Raw genomic sequence first — 16,023 nt, 5'->3', positions numbered from 1 at the left:
TCTATCATCAATGACAGGATTATTTCTAAACTAGTCTTATTAAGTAGTACTTCAGAGTGTTGTGTATTTGATCAAAACTATTTTAGTAAGGTCTATTACCTGGCTATTTGTGATTTTTAAAAAATGTTTTTAATGCTTAGAATAGACATATGTTAACTGCATATAGAATTATAAAATGGTAGAGAAATATAACCATACAGATTATGTAATCAGGCCCCTTGTCACCCAGTAGCTACTTCGTAGATGAGGAAACTAAGGTTTAGTTAGAACCACTTGCTTTAAGTTGTGAAAATAGTCTTTTCTTTTTACAACCCTACATAAAACTCTGTGTCCATGATAAAATGTTTTGTTATTCTCGGACTGAAGATTAGGTTATAAACTTCTAGAACTAATGTGAAGTTCTCTACACCTAGAGTCATTGGCCATCATCTTGGAAGTTAAGCCACTTGCTCCTGGGGTTCCTTTTGTCCTTGAAGCAGAGGTACCACAATGATAAGGTTTCCTTTTTAAAAAAAAGAATTTATTTATTTATTTGATAGAGAGCACAAACAGGGGGAGCCGCAGGCAGAGGGAGAGGGAGAAGCAGGCTCCCTACAGAGCAGGGAGCCTGATGTGGGATTCAATCCCAGGACCTTGGGATCATGACCAAAGCTGAAGGCAGTTACTTAACTGAGCCACCCAGGTGCCCCATGATAGGGTTTCCTTATCCCAATGTTTCATACATATTGTTCAGATGGTGCACTTATTTTTTTTTTTCAACATAGGCTTTACTTTTATCGTATGTATTCTCCTAAGGAGTAGCTAGTCTTCTGGTCGCATTTTACATTAAACACTTTGCTTTGATGCTTGGGTTTTATTATTTTACTTCCAGAAAAGTCCCTGTATTGACTTAAATTATAGGGATTTATTATTAAAACAGAAAAGAATAAAGTGTAAAAGCAAGTGGAAATACTTTAAATTCTCCCCATCTGATCCCTACTAAATATTTACAATGCATAATAAAACAACATAGATTGAATACATAGACATTCAAATATGGACTTTTTTCTTTCAAGATTTTATTTAAATTCTAGCTAACATATAGTATAGTATTAGTTTAGGGATAGAATTTAGGGATTCATCACTTCTATGTAACACACAGTGCTCATTACAACAATGCCTTACTTAATGCCCAGCACCCAGTTACCCCATCCCTCCACCCACCTCCACTCCAGCAACCCACACTTTGTTCCCCATAGTTAAGGGTCTCCAATGGTTTGCCTCCCACTCTGTTTTTATCTTATTTCATTTTTCCTTCACTACCCCCATGTTCATCAGTTTTGTTTCTTAAATTCCACATATGAGTGAAATCATATGGTATTTTCTTTCTCTGACTGACTTATTTTGCTTAGCATAATACCCTCTAGTTCCATCCATGTTGTTGCAAATGGCAAGATTTCGTTCTTTTTGATGACTGAGTAATATTCTATTATGTGTATATACATATATATATATATATATATATATATACCACATCTTCTTTATCCATCAGTCAATGGACATTTGGCCTCTTTCCATATTTTGGCTATTGTGGATAATGCTGCTATAAACATTGGGGTTCATGTGTCTCTTAGAATTGAAATACAAATAAAAATCACAGTGAAGTACCATGTCACACAAGTCAGAATGGCTAAAATTAACAATTCAGGAAACAACAGATGTTGGTGAGGAACCCTCTTACACCGTTGGTGGGAATGCAAACTGGTGCAGCCACTCTGGAAAACAGTATGGAAGTTTGGAAGTTCCTCAAAAAAAGTTAAAAATCTGGATTTTCTTTTGATTTGACTCACTGTTCCATGCTTCTCAGCATTGAGGCTATAGAGCCTATGAAAATTTTCTTGAAAATTCTTAAAGGTCTACTAGAATTATTATTTTTTATTTAAATGCAATTAACCAACATACAGTACATCATTAGTTTCAGATGTAGTGTTCAATGATTCATCAGTTGTATATAACACCCAGTGCTCATCACATTATGTGCCCTCCTTAATGCTCGTCACTCAGTTACCCCATCCCTCCATCCACCTCCCCTCTAGCAACCCTCAGTTAGTTTCCCAGAGTCAAGAGTCTCTCAGGGTTTGTTTTCCTCTCTGATTTCTTCCATTCAATTTTCCCTCTCTTCCCCTATGATCCTCTGTGCTATTTCTCATATTCCACATATGAGTGAAACCATATGATAATTGTCTTTCTTTGATCGACTTATTCCACTTAGCATAAAACCCTCCAGTTCCATCCATGTCAATGTAAATGGTAGGTATTCATGGTTTCTAATGGCTGAGTAATATTCCATTGTATACATGAACCACATCTTCTTTTTTATTTTAATTTTATTTTATTATGTTAGTCACCATACATTACATCATTCATTTTTGATATATTGTTTCATGATTCATTGTTTGCATATAACACCCAGTGCTCCATGCAATATGTGCCCTCCTTAATACCCATCACTGGGCTAACCCATCCCTTGACGCCCCTTCCCTCTAAAACCTTCAGTTTGTTTCTCAGAGTCCATGGTCTCTCATGGTTCATCTCCTCCTCCAATTCCCCCACCTTCATTTTTCCCTTCCTACTATCTTCTTCTTTTTTAACATATAATGTATTATTTTTTTCAGAGGTACAGGTCTGTGATTCATCAGTCTTACACAATTCACAGTGCTCACACCCTCCCCAGTGTCTATCACCCAGCCACCCCATGCCTCCCACCCCCCACCACTCCAGCAACCCTCAGTTTGTTTCCTGAGATTAAGAATCTCTTATGGTTTGTCTCCCTCTCTGGTTTCATCTTGTTTCATTTTTTCCTCCCTTCCCTATGCTCCTCTGTCCTGTTTCAAAATTCAGTGAGATCATATAATACTTGTCTTTCTCTGATTGACTTATTTCGCTCAGCATAATACCCTCTAGTTCCATCCATGTCGTGGCAGATGGCAAGATTTCGTTTTTTTGATGGCTGCATAATATTCCATTGTATATATATTCCACATCTTCTTTATCCATTCATCAGTTGATGGACATCATGGCTCTTTTCATAGTTTGGTTATTGTGGACATTGCTGTTATAAACATTGGGATGCACGTACCCCTTTGGATCACTACATTTGTATCTTTGGGGTAAATACCCAGTAATGCAATTGCTGGGTCGTAGGGGAGCTCTATTTTTGACTTTCTGAGGAACCTCCATACTGTTTTCCAGAGTGGCTGCACCAGCTTGCATTCCCACCAACAGAGTAGGAGGGTTCACCTTTCTCTGCATCCTCGCCAACATCTGTCATTTCCTGACTTGTTAATTTTAGCCATTCTGACTGGTGTGAGGTGGTATCTCATCGAGGTTTTGATTTGGATTTCCCTGATGCTGAGTGATGTTGAGCATTTTTTCATGTGTCTGTTGGCCATTTAGATGTCTTCTTTGCAGAAATGTCTGTTCATGTCTTCTGCCCTTTTCTTGACTGGATTATTTGTTCTTTGGGTGTTGAGTTTGATAAATTCTTTATAGACTTTGGATACTAGCCCTTTATCTGATATGTCATTTGCAATTATCTTTTCCCATTCTGTCAGTTGTCTTTTAGTTTTGTTGACTGTTTCCTCTGCTGTGCTTTTTATCTTGGTGAAGCCCCAATAGTTCATTTTTGCCCTTGCTTCCCTTGCCTTTGGCGATATTTCTAGGAAGAAGTTGCTGCTGCTGAGGTCGAAGATGTTGCTGCCTGTGTTCTCCTCTAGGATTTTGATGGATTCCTGCCTCACATTTAGGTCTTTCAACCATTTTGAGTCTATTTTTGTGTGTGGTGTAAGGAAATGGTCCAGTTTCATTTTTCTGTATGTGGCTGTCCAATTTTCCCAACACCATTTGTTGAAGAGACTGTCTTTTTTCCACTGGACATTCTTTCCTGCTTTATTGAAGATTAGTTGACCATAGAGTTGAGGGTCCATTTCTGGGTTCTCTATTCTGTTCCATTGATCTATGTGTCTGTTTTTGTGCCAGTACCATACTGTCTTGATGATGACAGCTTTGTAATAGAGCTTGAAGTCCGGAATTGTGATGCCACCAGCTTTGCTTTTCTTTTTCAACATTCCTCTGGCTGTTTGGGTTCTTTTCTGGTTCCATTAAATTTTAGGATTATTTGTTCCATTTCTTTGAAAAAAGCTGATGGTATTTTGTTAGGGATTGCATTAAATGTGTAGATTGCTCTAGGTAGCATAGACATTTTCACAATGTTTGTTCTTCCAATCCATGAGCATGGAATGTTTTTCCATTTCTTTGTGTCTTCCTCAATTTCTTTCATGAGTATTCTATAGTTTTCTGTGTACAAATTCTTTGCCCCTTTAGTTAGATTTATTCCTAGGTATCTTATGGTTTTGGGTACAATTTCTTAATTGTAATTTCTTTTTCTTCTGCCTGGTTGTTGGTGTACAGAAATGCCACTGATTTCTGTGCATTGATTTTATATCCTGTCACTTTAGTGAATTCCTGTATGAAATTTAGCAGTTTTGGGGTGGAGTCTTGAGTTTTTCACATAAAGTATCATATCATCTGCAAAGAGTGAGAGTTTGACTTCTTCTTTGCCAATTCGGATGCTTCTTATTTCTTTTTGTAGTCTGATTGCTGAGGTTACGACGTCTAATACTATGTTAAATAGCAGTGGTGATGGTGGACATCCCTGCCATGTTCTTGAACTTAGGGGGAAAGTTCTCAGTCTTTCTCCATTGAGTATGATATTTTTTGTGGGTTTTTCATAGATGGCTTTTATGACATTGAGGTATGTTCCCTCTATCCCTACACTCTGAAGAGTTTTAATCAAGAAAGGATGCTGTACTATGTCAAATGCTGTTTCTGCATCTATTGGGGAGAGGATCATATAGTTCTTGTTCTTTCTTTTATTAATGTATCACATTGATTGATTTGCAGATGTTGAACCAACTTTGCAGCCCAGGAATAAATCCCACTTGGTCGTGGTGAATAATCCTTTTAATGTACTGTTGGATCCTATTGGCTAGTATTTTGGTGAGAATTTTTGCATCTATTTTCATCAGGGATATTGGTCTGTAATTCTTTTTGATGAGGTCTTTTTCTGGTTTTGGGATCAAGTAATGCTGGCCTCATAAAATGAGTTTGGAAGTTTTCCTTCCATTTCTATTTTTTGGAACAGTTTCAGAAGAATAGGTATTAATTCTTCTTTAAATGTTTTGTACAATTCTCTGGGAAGCCATCTGGCCCTGGACTCTTGTTTGGTGGGAGAGTTTTGATTACTGCTTCAATTTCCTTACTGGTTATGGGTCTGTTAAGGTTTTCTTTTTCTTCCTGGTTCAGTTTTGGTAGTTTATACTTCTCTAAGAATGCATCCATTTCTTCCAGATTATCTAATTTTCTGGCATATAGTTGCTCATAATATGTTATAATTGTTTGTATTTCTTTGGTGTTGGTGTGATCTCTCCTCTTTCATTCATGATTTTGTTGATTTGGGTCATTTCTCTTTTCTTTTTGATAAGTCTGGCCAGGGGTTTATCAATCTTGTTAATTCTTTCAAAGAACCAGCTCCTAGTTTTGTGGATCTGTTCTACTGTTCTTTTGGTTTCTATTTCATTGATTTCTGCTCTGATCTTTATTATTTCTCTTCTCCTGCTGCGTTTAGGCTTTATTTGCTGTTCTTTCTCCAGCTCCTTTAGGTGTAGGCTTACGTTGTGTATTTGAGACCTTTCTTGTTTCTTGAGAAAGGCTTGTATTGCTATATACTTTCCTCTTAAGATCACCTTTGCTGCATCCCAAAGGTTTTGAACAGTTGTATTTTCATTTTCATTTGTTTCCATGAATTTTTTAAATTCTTCTTTAATTTCTTGGTTGACCCATTCCTTCTTTAGTAGGATGCTCTTTAGTCTCCATGTATTTGAGTTCTTTCCAACTTTTCTCTTGTGATTGAATTCCAGTTTCAAAGCATTTTGGTCCAAAAATATGCAGGGAATGATACCAATCTTTTGGTACGTGTTGAGACCTGATTTGTGACCTAGGATGTGATCTATTCTGGAGAATGTTCCATGGGCAATAGAGAAGAATGTGTATTCTGTTGCTTTGGGATGGAATGTTCTGAATATGTCTGTGAAGTCCATTTGGTCCAGTGTATCATTTAAAGTCTTTATTTCCTTGTTGATCTTTTGCTTAGATGATCTGTCCATTTCCGTGAGGGGGGTGTTAAATTCCCCTACGATTATTGTATTGTCAATGTGTTTCTTTGGTTTTGTTATTAATTGGCTTATATAATTGGCTGCTCCCATATTAGGGGCATACATATTTACAATTGTTAGATCTTCTTGTTGGATAGACTGTTTAAGTAGGATATAGTGTCCTTCCTCATGTCTTATTCTAGTCTTTGGTTTAAAATCTAATTTGTCTGATATAAGGATTGCCACCCCAGCTTTCTTTTGGTATCCATTAGCATGGTAAATGGTTTTCCACCCCCTCACTTTCAATCTGGAGGTGCCTTTGGGTTTAAATGAGTCTCTTGCAGGCAGCATATTGATGGGTCTTGTTTTTTTTTTATCCAATTTGATACCCTGTGACTTTTGACTGGTGCATTTAGCCCATTTACATTCAGGGTAACTATTGAAAGATAGGAATTTAGTGTCATTGTATTGCCTGTAAAGTGACTGTTATTGTATATTGTCTCTATTCCTTTCTAGTCTATGTTACTATTAGGCTCTCTCTTTGCTTAGAGGACCCCTTTCAATATTTCTTGTAGGGCTGGTTTGGTGTTCACAAATTCTTTTAGTTTTTGTTTGTCCTGGAGCTTTTTATCTCTCCATCTATTTTCAATGACAGCCTAGCTGGATATAGCATTCTTGGCTGCATATATTTCTTGTTTAGTGCTCTGAATATATCATTCAATCCCTTCTGGCCTGTCAGGTCTCTCTGGATAGGTCTGCTGCCACTCTAATGTTTCTGCTGTTGTAGGTTACTGACCTCTTGTCCCGAGCTGCTTTCAGGATTTTCTCTTTGTCTCTGAGACTTGTAAGTTTTACTATTAGATGTTGGGGTGTTCACCTATTTTTATTGATTTTGAGGTGGGTTTTCTGTGCCTCCTGGATTTTGATGCCTGTTTTCTTCTCCAAATTAGGGAAGTTCTCCACTATAATCTGCTCCAATATACCTCTGCCCTCCTCTGTCTTTCTTCTTCTTTTGGGATCCTAATTATTCTAATACTGTTTTGTCTTATGGTATCACTTATCTCTCGAATTTTCCCCTCATGATCCAGTTGTTTATCTTTTTCTCAGCTCCTTTATTCTCCATCGTTTGGTCTTCTACATCACTAATTCTCTCTTCTGCCTCATTTATCCTAGAGTTAGAGCCTCCATTTTTTATTGCACCTCATTAATAGCCTTTTTGATTTTGACTTCGTTAGATTTTAGTTCTTTTATTTCCCCAGAAATGGATTCTCTAGTATCTTTCATTCTTTTTTCAAGCCCAGCTAGTATCTTTATAATCATCATTCTGAACTCCAGTTCTGACATCTTACTAATGTCCATACTAATTAGGTCCCTGGCAGTCTGTACTGCCTCTTGTTTTTTTTTGAGGTGAGTTTTTCCATCTTGTCATTTTGTCCAGAGGAGAATAGATGCATAAGAGAACAAAATGCTAACAGGGTAACAACGACCCCAGGGAAATATTAACTGAACAAATCAGACGAGACATGAAACCAGGGGGAAAAGAAAGGGAAAGAAAAGGGGAAAAAAAAAAAAAAGAATATGATCAGGCTAGTGAATAGATCAGAGCCACACACTAGATTTGGGGCATATTTTGGTCTATTAGATGAAACTGTGTCCCAAAATTTTAAAGAAAGAAAAACTTATATATGTACAAAAATAAGGGTAAATACAATGAAGGGATGGAATATGACTGTAAAGATGAAAAGTATAAAGGATATTATAAAAGGAATTGATAAGACGTTGGTTGAAAAAGGGAAAAAGAAAAATTTAAAAAAATAGAAAAAGAAAAGAATAAGGAAAATTAAAAAAAAAAATTAACTTTGAAAGACTAAAAGATCATGGGGAAAAAAAAGCCATGAATTCTATGTGCTGTATTCCCCTAGTGCTGGAGTTTTGCAGTTCTCATTGATTGGTAAACCTGGTCTTGTCTGGCTGTTCTTGCTGATCTTCTGGGGGAGGGCCCTGTTGCCGTGATTCTGATATGTCTTTGCCTGAGGTCGAAATGCATTGCCCTTGTCAGGGGCCAGGCTAGGTAATCTGCTCGGGTTTGCTCTCTGTAACTTTTGTTTCCTGAAAGCTTTCTGTACACCTTTGGATGACAAGAATGAAAATGGCGGCCTCCCAATCTCCACCTCAGAGGAGCCAAGAACTCGGGGCCCCACTCCTCAGTGAGCCCCCAGAGAAAAGCAGGCAATCACTCCTGTCTCCCCAGGCTCTGGCCACACTCCGTGCTCACCCGGCCTGTGACCGAGCATCTCTATCTCTGGCACACAACCCCATTTGGAGTCTCCAAATGCAGCAGATTCCTGTGGTGTGCTCCTGTGCTGCTCCTCCCAGGGGAGGAAGGGGAGTCTCCCCTCATCTGCTGCTTGCTGGGTCCCTGCTGGAGGAGCAGTGGCTTACCTGTGCTGCGGATCATGGTCCATTGTAAACCATAGCTGAGAGCCCATCTCTTGGCTCCCTCTTTGCAGCTGATACCTGGGAGCTCTGCCTCATTCAGGCACCCCTGGTCTCTCTGCGACCCTGAGGGTCCTGAGACCACACTGTCTCAGTGAGGGTCTACCCCCCACTCAGCCACTGGAGCAACGTCCCTCAGCAGAGCAGACTTCTAAAAGTTCCAATTCTGTGCTCCGCTGCTCCATCACCTGCCAGTGGCCGGCTGATGGAGGCTCCCTCCCCCCACATCCATCTTCCCATATATCACCTCGGATTCACTTCTTGCATGTCCTTCCTTCCAGAAAGTGGTCGCTTTTCTGTTCACAGAGTTCCTGCTATTCTTTTCCTCGATCTCCTGTTGAGTGTGTAGGTGTCCAGAATGGTCTGATACCTATCCAGCTGAATTCCTAGGACCAGACAAAATTCAGGTCTCCTACTCCTCCACCATCTTGCTCCTCCTCCCCTGAACGACATCTTCTTTATCCATTCATCTGTTGAAGGACATCTTGGCTCCTTCCACAGTTTGGCTATTGTGGACATTGCTCCTATGAACACTGGGGTGCACGTGCCCCTTGTTTCACTACATCCTTATCTTTAAGGTAAATACCCAGTAGTGCAACTGTTGGGTCATAGGGTAGCTCTATTTTTATCTTCTTGAGGAACCTACATACTGTTTTCCAGAGTGGCTCTACCAGCTTGCATTCCCACCAATAGTGTAGAAGGGTTCCTCTGTTTCCACATCCTCTCCAATATTTGTGGTTTCCCATCTTCCTAATTTTAGCCATTCTAACTGGTGAAGGTGGTATCTCATTGTGGTTTTGACTTGTATTTCCCTGATGACAATTGATGAAGAGCATTTTTTCATGTGTCTGATGGCCATTTGTATGTCTTCTTTGGAGAAATGTCTGTTCATGTCTTCTGCCCATTTCTTGATTGGATTATTCTTTGGGTGTTGAGTTTGATAAGTTCTTTATAGATTTTGGATACTAGTCCTTCATCTGATATGTCATTTGCAATTATCTTCTCCCATTCTGTCGGTTGTCTTTTGGTTTTGTTGACTGTTTTCTTTGCTGTGCAAAAGCTTTTCATCTTGATGAAATCCCAATAGTTCATTTTTTGTGCATTGATTTTATATCCTGCCACATTACTGAATTGCTGTATAAGTTCTAGCAATTTTGGGGTGGAGTCTTTGGGTTTTCCACATAAAGTATCATGTCATCTGTGAAAAGCGAGAATTTGACTTCTTCTTGGCCAATTTGAATGCATTTTATTTCTTTTTCTTGTCTGATTGCCAAGGCTAGGACTTCTAGTACTGTGTTGAACAACAGTGGTGAGAATGGGCATCCCTGTCATGTTCCTGACCTTATGGGAAAAGCTCTCAGTTTTTCCCCATTGAGAATAATTTTTGCTGTGGACTTTTCATAGATGGCTTTTCTGATACTGAGGTATGTTCCCTCTGTACTTACACTTTGAAGAGTTTTAATCAAGAAAGGATGCTATATTTTGTCAAATGCTTTTTTTGCATCAACTGAATCATATGGTTCTTGTCTTTTCTTTTATTAATGTGATCTATCATGCTGATTGATGTGCAGTTGTTGAACCTCCCTTGCATCCCAGGAATAAATCCCACCCAGTCATGGTGAATAATCCTTTTAATGTACTGTTGGATCTTATTGGCTAGTATCTCAGTGAGTATTTAGGCATCCATGTTCATCAGGGATACTGGTCTGTAATTCTCCTTTTTGATGGGGTCTTTGGTTTTGGGAGCAAGGTAATGCTGGCTTCATAGAAGGAGTTTGGAAGTTTTCCTTCCATTTCTATTTTTTGAAACAGCTTCAATAGAATAGGTATTATTTCTCCTTTAAGTGTTTGGGCGAATTCTCCTGGGAAACCATCTGGCCCTGGACTCTTGTTTTTGATTATTGCTTCAATTTCCTTGCTGGTTATTCATCTGCTCAGAGTTTCTATTTCTTCCTGTTTCAGTTTGGTAGTTTATAAGTTTCCAGGAGTGCATCCATTTCTCTCAGATTGCGTAATTTGTTGGCATATACTTGCTTGTAATATGTTCTTAAATTTGTCTGTATTTCCTTGGTGTTGGTTGTGATCTTTCCCCTTTCATTCATGAATTTATTAATTTGGGTCCTTTTATTTTCTTTTGGATAAGTCTTGCCAGAGGTTTATCGATATTACTAATTCTTTCAAAGAACCAGATTCTAGTTTCATTGATTTGTTCCACTGTTTTTCTGGTTTCTATTTCATTGATTTCTGCTCTAATCTTTATTATTCCTCTTCTCCTGTTTGGTTAAGTCTTTATTTGTTGTTCTTTCTCCAGCTCCTTTAGGTGTAATGCTAGCTTGTGTATTTGAGATTTTTCTAATTTTTGAGAGAGCCTTGTATTGCAATATACTTCCCTCTTAGGATGACTTTGCTGTATCCCAAAGGTTTTGAACAGATGTGTTTTCATTCTCATTAGTTTCCATGAATTTTTAAAATTCTTCTTTAATTTCCTGGTTGACCCACTCATTCTTTAGCAGGATGCTCTTTAACCACCAAGTGTTTGAGTTCCTTCTAATTTCCTCTTGTGATTGAGTTCAGTTTCAATGTATTGTGATCTAAAAATATGCAGGGAATAATCTCAATCTTTTGGCATAGGTTGAGACCTGATTTGTGACCCAGTATGTGATCTGTTCTGGAGAATGTTCTACGTGCCCTCGAGAAGAATGAGTATTCTGGTTTTTTAGGATGGAATATTCTGTATATATCTGTGAAGCCCATTTGGTCCAGTTTGTCATTTAAAGCCCTTATTTCTTTGTTGATCTTATGCTTAGGATCTGTCCATTGCTGTGAATGGGGTGTTGATGTCCCTTACTCTTAATGCATTATTATCAATGTGCTTCTTTACTTTGGCTATTAATTGGTTCATATAATTGGCTGCTCCCATGTTGGGGGCATAAATATTTATCGTTGTTAGATCTTCCTGTTGGATAGACCATTTAAGTATGATATAGTGTCACTTTTCATCTCTTACTTCAGTTTTTGTTTTAAAATCTAATTTGTCTCATATGAGGATTGCTACCCTAGCTTTATTTTGAGGTCCATTAGCATGGTAAATTGTTCTTTACCCCCTCACTTTCAGTCTGGGGGTGTCTTTAGGTCTAAACTGAGTCCCTTGTAGACAGCATATGGATGGGTCTTGCTTTTTTATCCAGTCTGATACCCTGTCTTTTGATTGGAGCATTTAGCCCATTTACATTCAGAGTTACTATTGAAAGATACGAATTTAGTGCCATTGTATTGCCTGTGAAGTCCCTGTTTCTGTAGATGGTCTCTGTTTCTTTCTGGGCTATGCTACTCTTGGGGTCTCTCTTTGCTTACTGGATCCCCCTTAATATTTCTTGCAGGGCTGGCTTGGTGGTCACATACATTCTTTCAGTTTCTGTCTGTCCTGGAAGTTCTTTATCTCTTCTTCCATTCTGAATGACAGCCTTGCTGGATAAAGTATTCCTGGCTGCATGTTCTTCTCATTTAGTACCCTGAATATATCATGCCAGCCCTTTCTGGCCTGCCAGGTTTCTGGAGATAGGTCTGATGTTGGTCTGATGTTTCTCCCTCTGTAGGTTAGGAGTATCTTGTCTTGAGCTGCTTTCAGGATTTTTCTCTTTGTCTCTGAAATTTGCAAGCCTCACTATTACATATCGGGGTGGTCTATTTTTATTGCTTTTCCCTCTTGGACATGAAAGCTTGTTTCCTTCCCCAGATTAGGGAAGTTCTCAGCTATGATTTGCTCAAATATACCTTCTTTCCCCCCTTCACCCTCAGACACCCCAATAATTCTGACATTGGTACATTTCATAGCATCACTGATTTCTCAGCGCCTCTCTTCATGGGCTATTAGTTGTTTTTCTCTCTTTTCTTCAACTTCCTTCCTTTCCATTAACTCGTCTTAGGATCACTTAACTCTCTCTTCTGCCTCATTCACACTTGTTGTTAGAGCATCCAATTCAGACTCTGTCTCAGTTATAGCATTTTGAATTTCAGCCTGATTAGGTCTCATTTCTGTACTAAGAGATTCTCTAGTGTCTTTTATGCTTTTTTTCAAGCCCAGGTATTAACTTTATAATTGTTATCATGAATTCCATCTCTGACATCTTACTTATATCCATATCGATTAGATATGTGACAGAGAACATTACTTTTGGTCTTTCTTTTGTTGTGAATTCCTCCTTCTAGAATGGATGAGCAAGTGAGCAGAATCAAATTATCAAACATGACCCAAGCAAAATACACCCTAGACAAATCTGAAGAGGTCAGATACCATAACAGAAAAGCAAACAAAAACAAAACAAAACAAAAGGCAGGGGAGTGGGGAGAGAGAGAATATAATCTCACAGGTGGACAAAACAGGGTGATCCACTTGTTCTGGAATGAATTTTGGTCTCTGTGGTAGAAGACTCTAAGTCCCCAAATTGCAAAGATGGCAAAACTTATATATATATACAAAAATAAAATTGAATAGAGTGAAAAAAGTCCAAAAATGAAGTATATATTTATAAAATGTAGATGTAAAAAATAAAAGTTAAAAAGTGACTTAAAAAGAGTTGATAAAATAAGAAACTAGTTGAAATGGGGAAAAAAAAGAAATGGAAAATTTCAGATAGAAAGATAAATGAATTATGAGAAAAAACCTTTAGTTCTGTGTACCATTTCCCCCTAGTCCTGGAGTTTTACAGTTTTGTGGGATCTATAAACTAGTTGTGCACCTGTTCTTCCAGTTGGTCTTCTGGAGGGGGGGTCTGCTGTGCTGCTTCTCAGGTGTCTTTGCCTGGGCAGGGTTTCTGCCCCTTGCCAGGGGGCTGGGCTCAGTGCAAGCTGGTCCTCTGTGTGGCTTTTTTTTTTTCCTTGGAGGTTTTCCTTGCCCTTTTAGAGGATCAAAATAAAAATGGCCAAGCCCTGATCTCCAGCCCCAGAGCTGAAAGATGGCTGTCCTCCCTCTTCAGTAAACCATCTGGGACAAATGGTCTTCACTTTTGTGTGTGCCAAACTCCACAGACGCCTGCAGTGCGTGCCCACAACAATCCTTGTGTGGGGGTGGCGCGGGAGTCCGAGGGTCCTGCATTTCTGCCCTTTGTGTGCCCTGGGGCTGAGAGCAGTCATGGGCTTATGTGTATAACCACTCTGCCGCTCCAGGGAGATGGGCTGAGTGTTACCGTATTGTCCTTTATGGGGCTGCTGCCCTGAGAGCTGTTGCCCGGTCATGGGCACACCTGTTCCAGCCCTCCTAGGGGATGGCAGATGGTCTGAGTGTTCTAGTCATTTTCAGGGTGCCCAGGTGGAAAGAAGTAACCCAATCAGCCCAGCTGCTGGTTATGGAGACCTGAGCTGAGAGTCCCCTCCTGGGCTCCCTGACTGTAACCAGTTTCCCTGCTCCACTGCTTGGGTACTCTACCTGCTCAGGCACCCCTGTTCTATGACTCTGGAGATCCTGAGACCACACTGACCCACCTAGAATTCTGCCCTTTTCATCCCCTGAGCCCCTCTCAGACAGGGATGTCTGTCACTGGAGCAGATTTCCAAGATTTCCAATTTTTCCCTCCGGGGCTCTATCACTTTCTGGTAGCCACCTTATGGAGGGTCCCTCCCTGCTCCCTTTATCTTCTGATATTTCCCCTCAGATTCACATCTCCACACATCCTATCTTGCAAAAAAGCAATCACTTTTCTACCTGTAGAGTTCCAGATATTTTTTTCTTACATCTCAGGCTGAATTCATGGGTGTTCAGAATGGTTTGATAGTTATCTAGCTGCATTCAAGGGACCAGATGAACCGAGGTCCCCTACTCTAGTGCCATCTTGCCTCTGTGATCCAGAATTATTAATTAAAAATTTTTCCTTAGGTGATTATGTATTTTTAGCTGTTAAGACAAAATGTTTTTTTGTTGTTGTTGTTGTTGAGGTGACTAAATTAAAAGGTATTCTTAAATAACTACAGTAATCTAAAAATCGGAAGATGACCAAAAATAATCCTTTTTTTTTTTTTAAAGATTTTATTTATTTACCTGACAGAGAGAGACACAGCAAGAGAGGGAACACAAGCAGGGGGAGTGGGAAAGGGAGAAGCAGTCTTCCTGCTGAGTAGGGAGCCTGACGGGGGGCTCGATCCCAGGACCCTGGGATCATGACCTGAGCCGAAGACAGATGGCCAATGACTGAGCCACCCAGGTGCCCCCCAAAAAGATTCTTGACAACATAGAAATTAAGAAGTTCACTCCCAGGGCGCCTGGGTGGCTCAGTTGGTTAAGCGACTGCCTTCGGCTCAGGTCATGATCCTGGAGTCCTGGGATCGAGTCCCACGTCCGGCTCCCTGCTCAGCAGGGAGTCTGCCTCTCTCTCTGACCCTCCCCCCTCTCATGCTCTCTATCTCATTCTCTCTCTCAAATAAATAAATAAAATCTTTTAAAAAATAAAAAAAAAAGAAGAAGTTCACTCCCAGATTATTCTTGAATCAAAAAGAAGATAACAAACATGGCAAATTTTTTACAAAGCAATGAAATGAGGCACATCATACCTAACCCTACGGGTTATAATAGGAGCTGTAATCAGAGTCCTAATGCCTATAAGAGGAGGAAAAAATGAAGGAACTTAGAAGTTAAAAAAACAAAAAGCAAAATAACCAAAGAAAGTAGGAAGAGGAAAATAGAGATAAAAGATGTTATTTATGAATAAGAAAACAAAAATTAAAAAGAAATACTACAGAAGATAAATACTAATGTTTCTTTGGAACTGTGTGTTACCATTAAAACTGGTAAACCCTTTAGAGTCTACTAAGAAAAATGGTGGAGTAAAAATATTGAAAATGACCAGAGAGTAGCATTTCCATATGTGTTGAATCATGAATTGATAGAGTGGGAACTATGTGTTGGGCATTGTACTAAGCACCTTATTTTCTTTTTTTAAAGATTTTATTTATTTATTTGAGAGAGAGAGAATGAGAGAGAGCAAGCACATGAGAGGGGGGAGGGTCAGAGGGAGAAGCAGACTCCCCGCCGAGCAGGGAACCCAATGCGGGACTCGATCCAGGGACTCCAGGATCATGACCTGAGCCGAAGGCAGTCGCTTAACCAACTGAGCCACCCAGGCGCCCCTAAGCACCTTGTTTTATTTAATCTTTACAAAGACGCTTTGAGACAGGCATTAATTTTATCCTCATTTTATATGTGAAGAATGTGAAGCTTAGAGAGATTAGCAGGAGTGAGTAATATGTGCAAGACTGCGCAGCTGGAATCAAACCCAGGCATTTTTAACTCCAGCATCTTCATTCCTAACCAGTGGTTGGAGATGGTGGTGCATATTTTCTTTGT

The sequence above is a fragment of the Mirounga leonina genome, unplaced genomic scaffold (assembly GCF_011800145.1).
Source record: "Mirounga leonina isolate KUSES-001 unplaced genomic scaffold, KU_Mleo_1.0 Mir_104, whole genome shotgun sequence".
In the NCBI taxonomy this organism is placed as follows: Eukaryota; Metazoa; Chordata; class Mammalia; order Carnivora; family Phocidae; genus Mirounga; species Mirounga leonina.
This window is presented reverse-complemented; position numbering follows the sequence as displayed.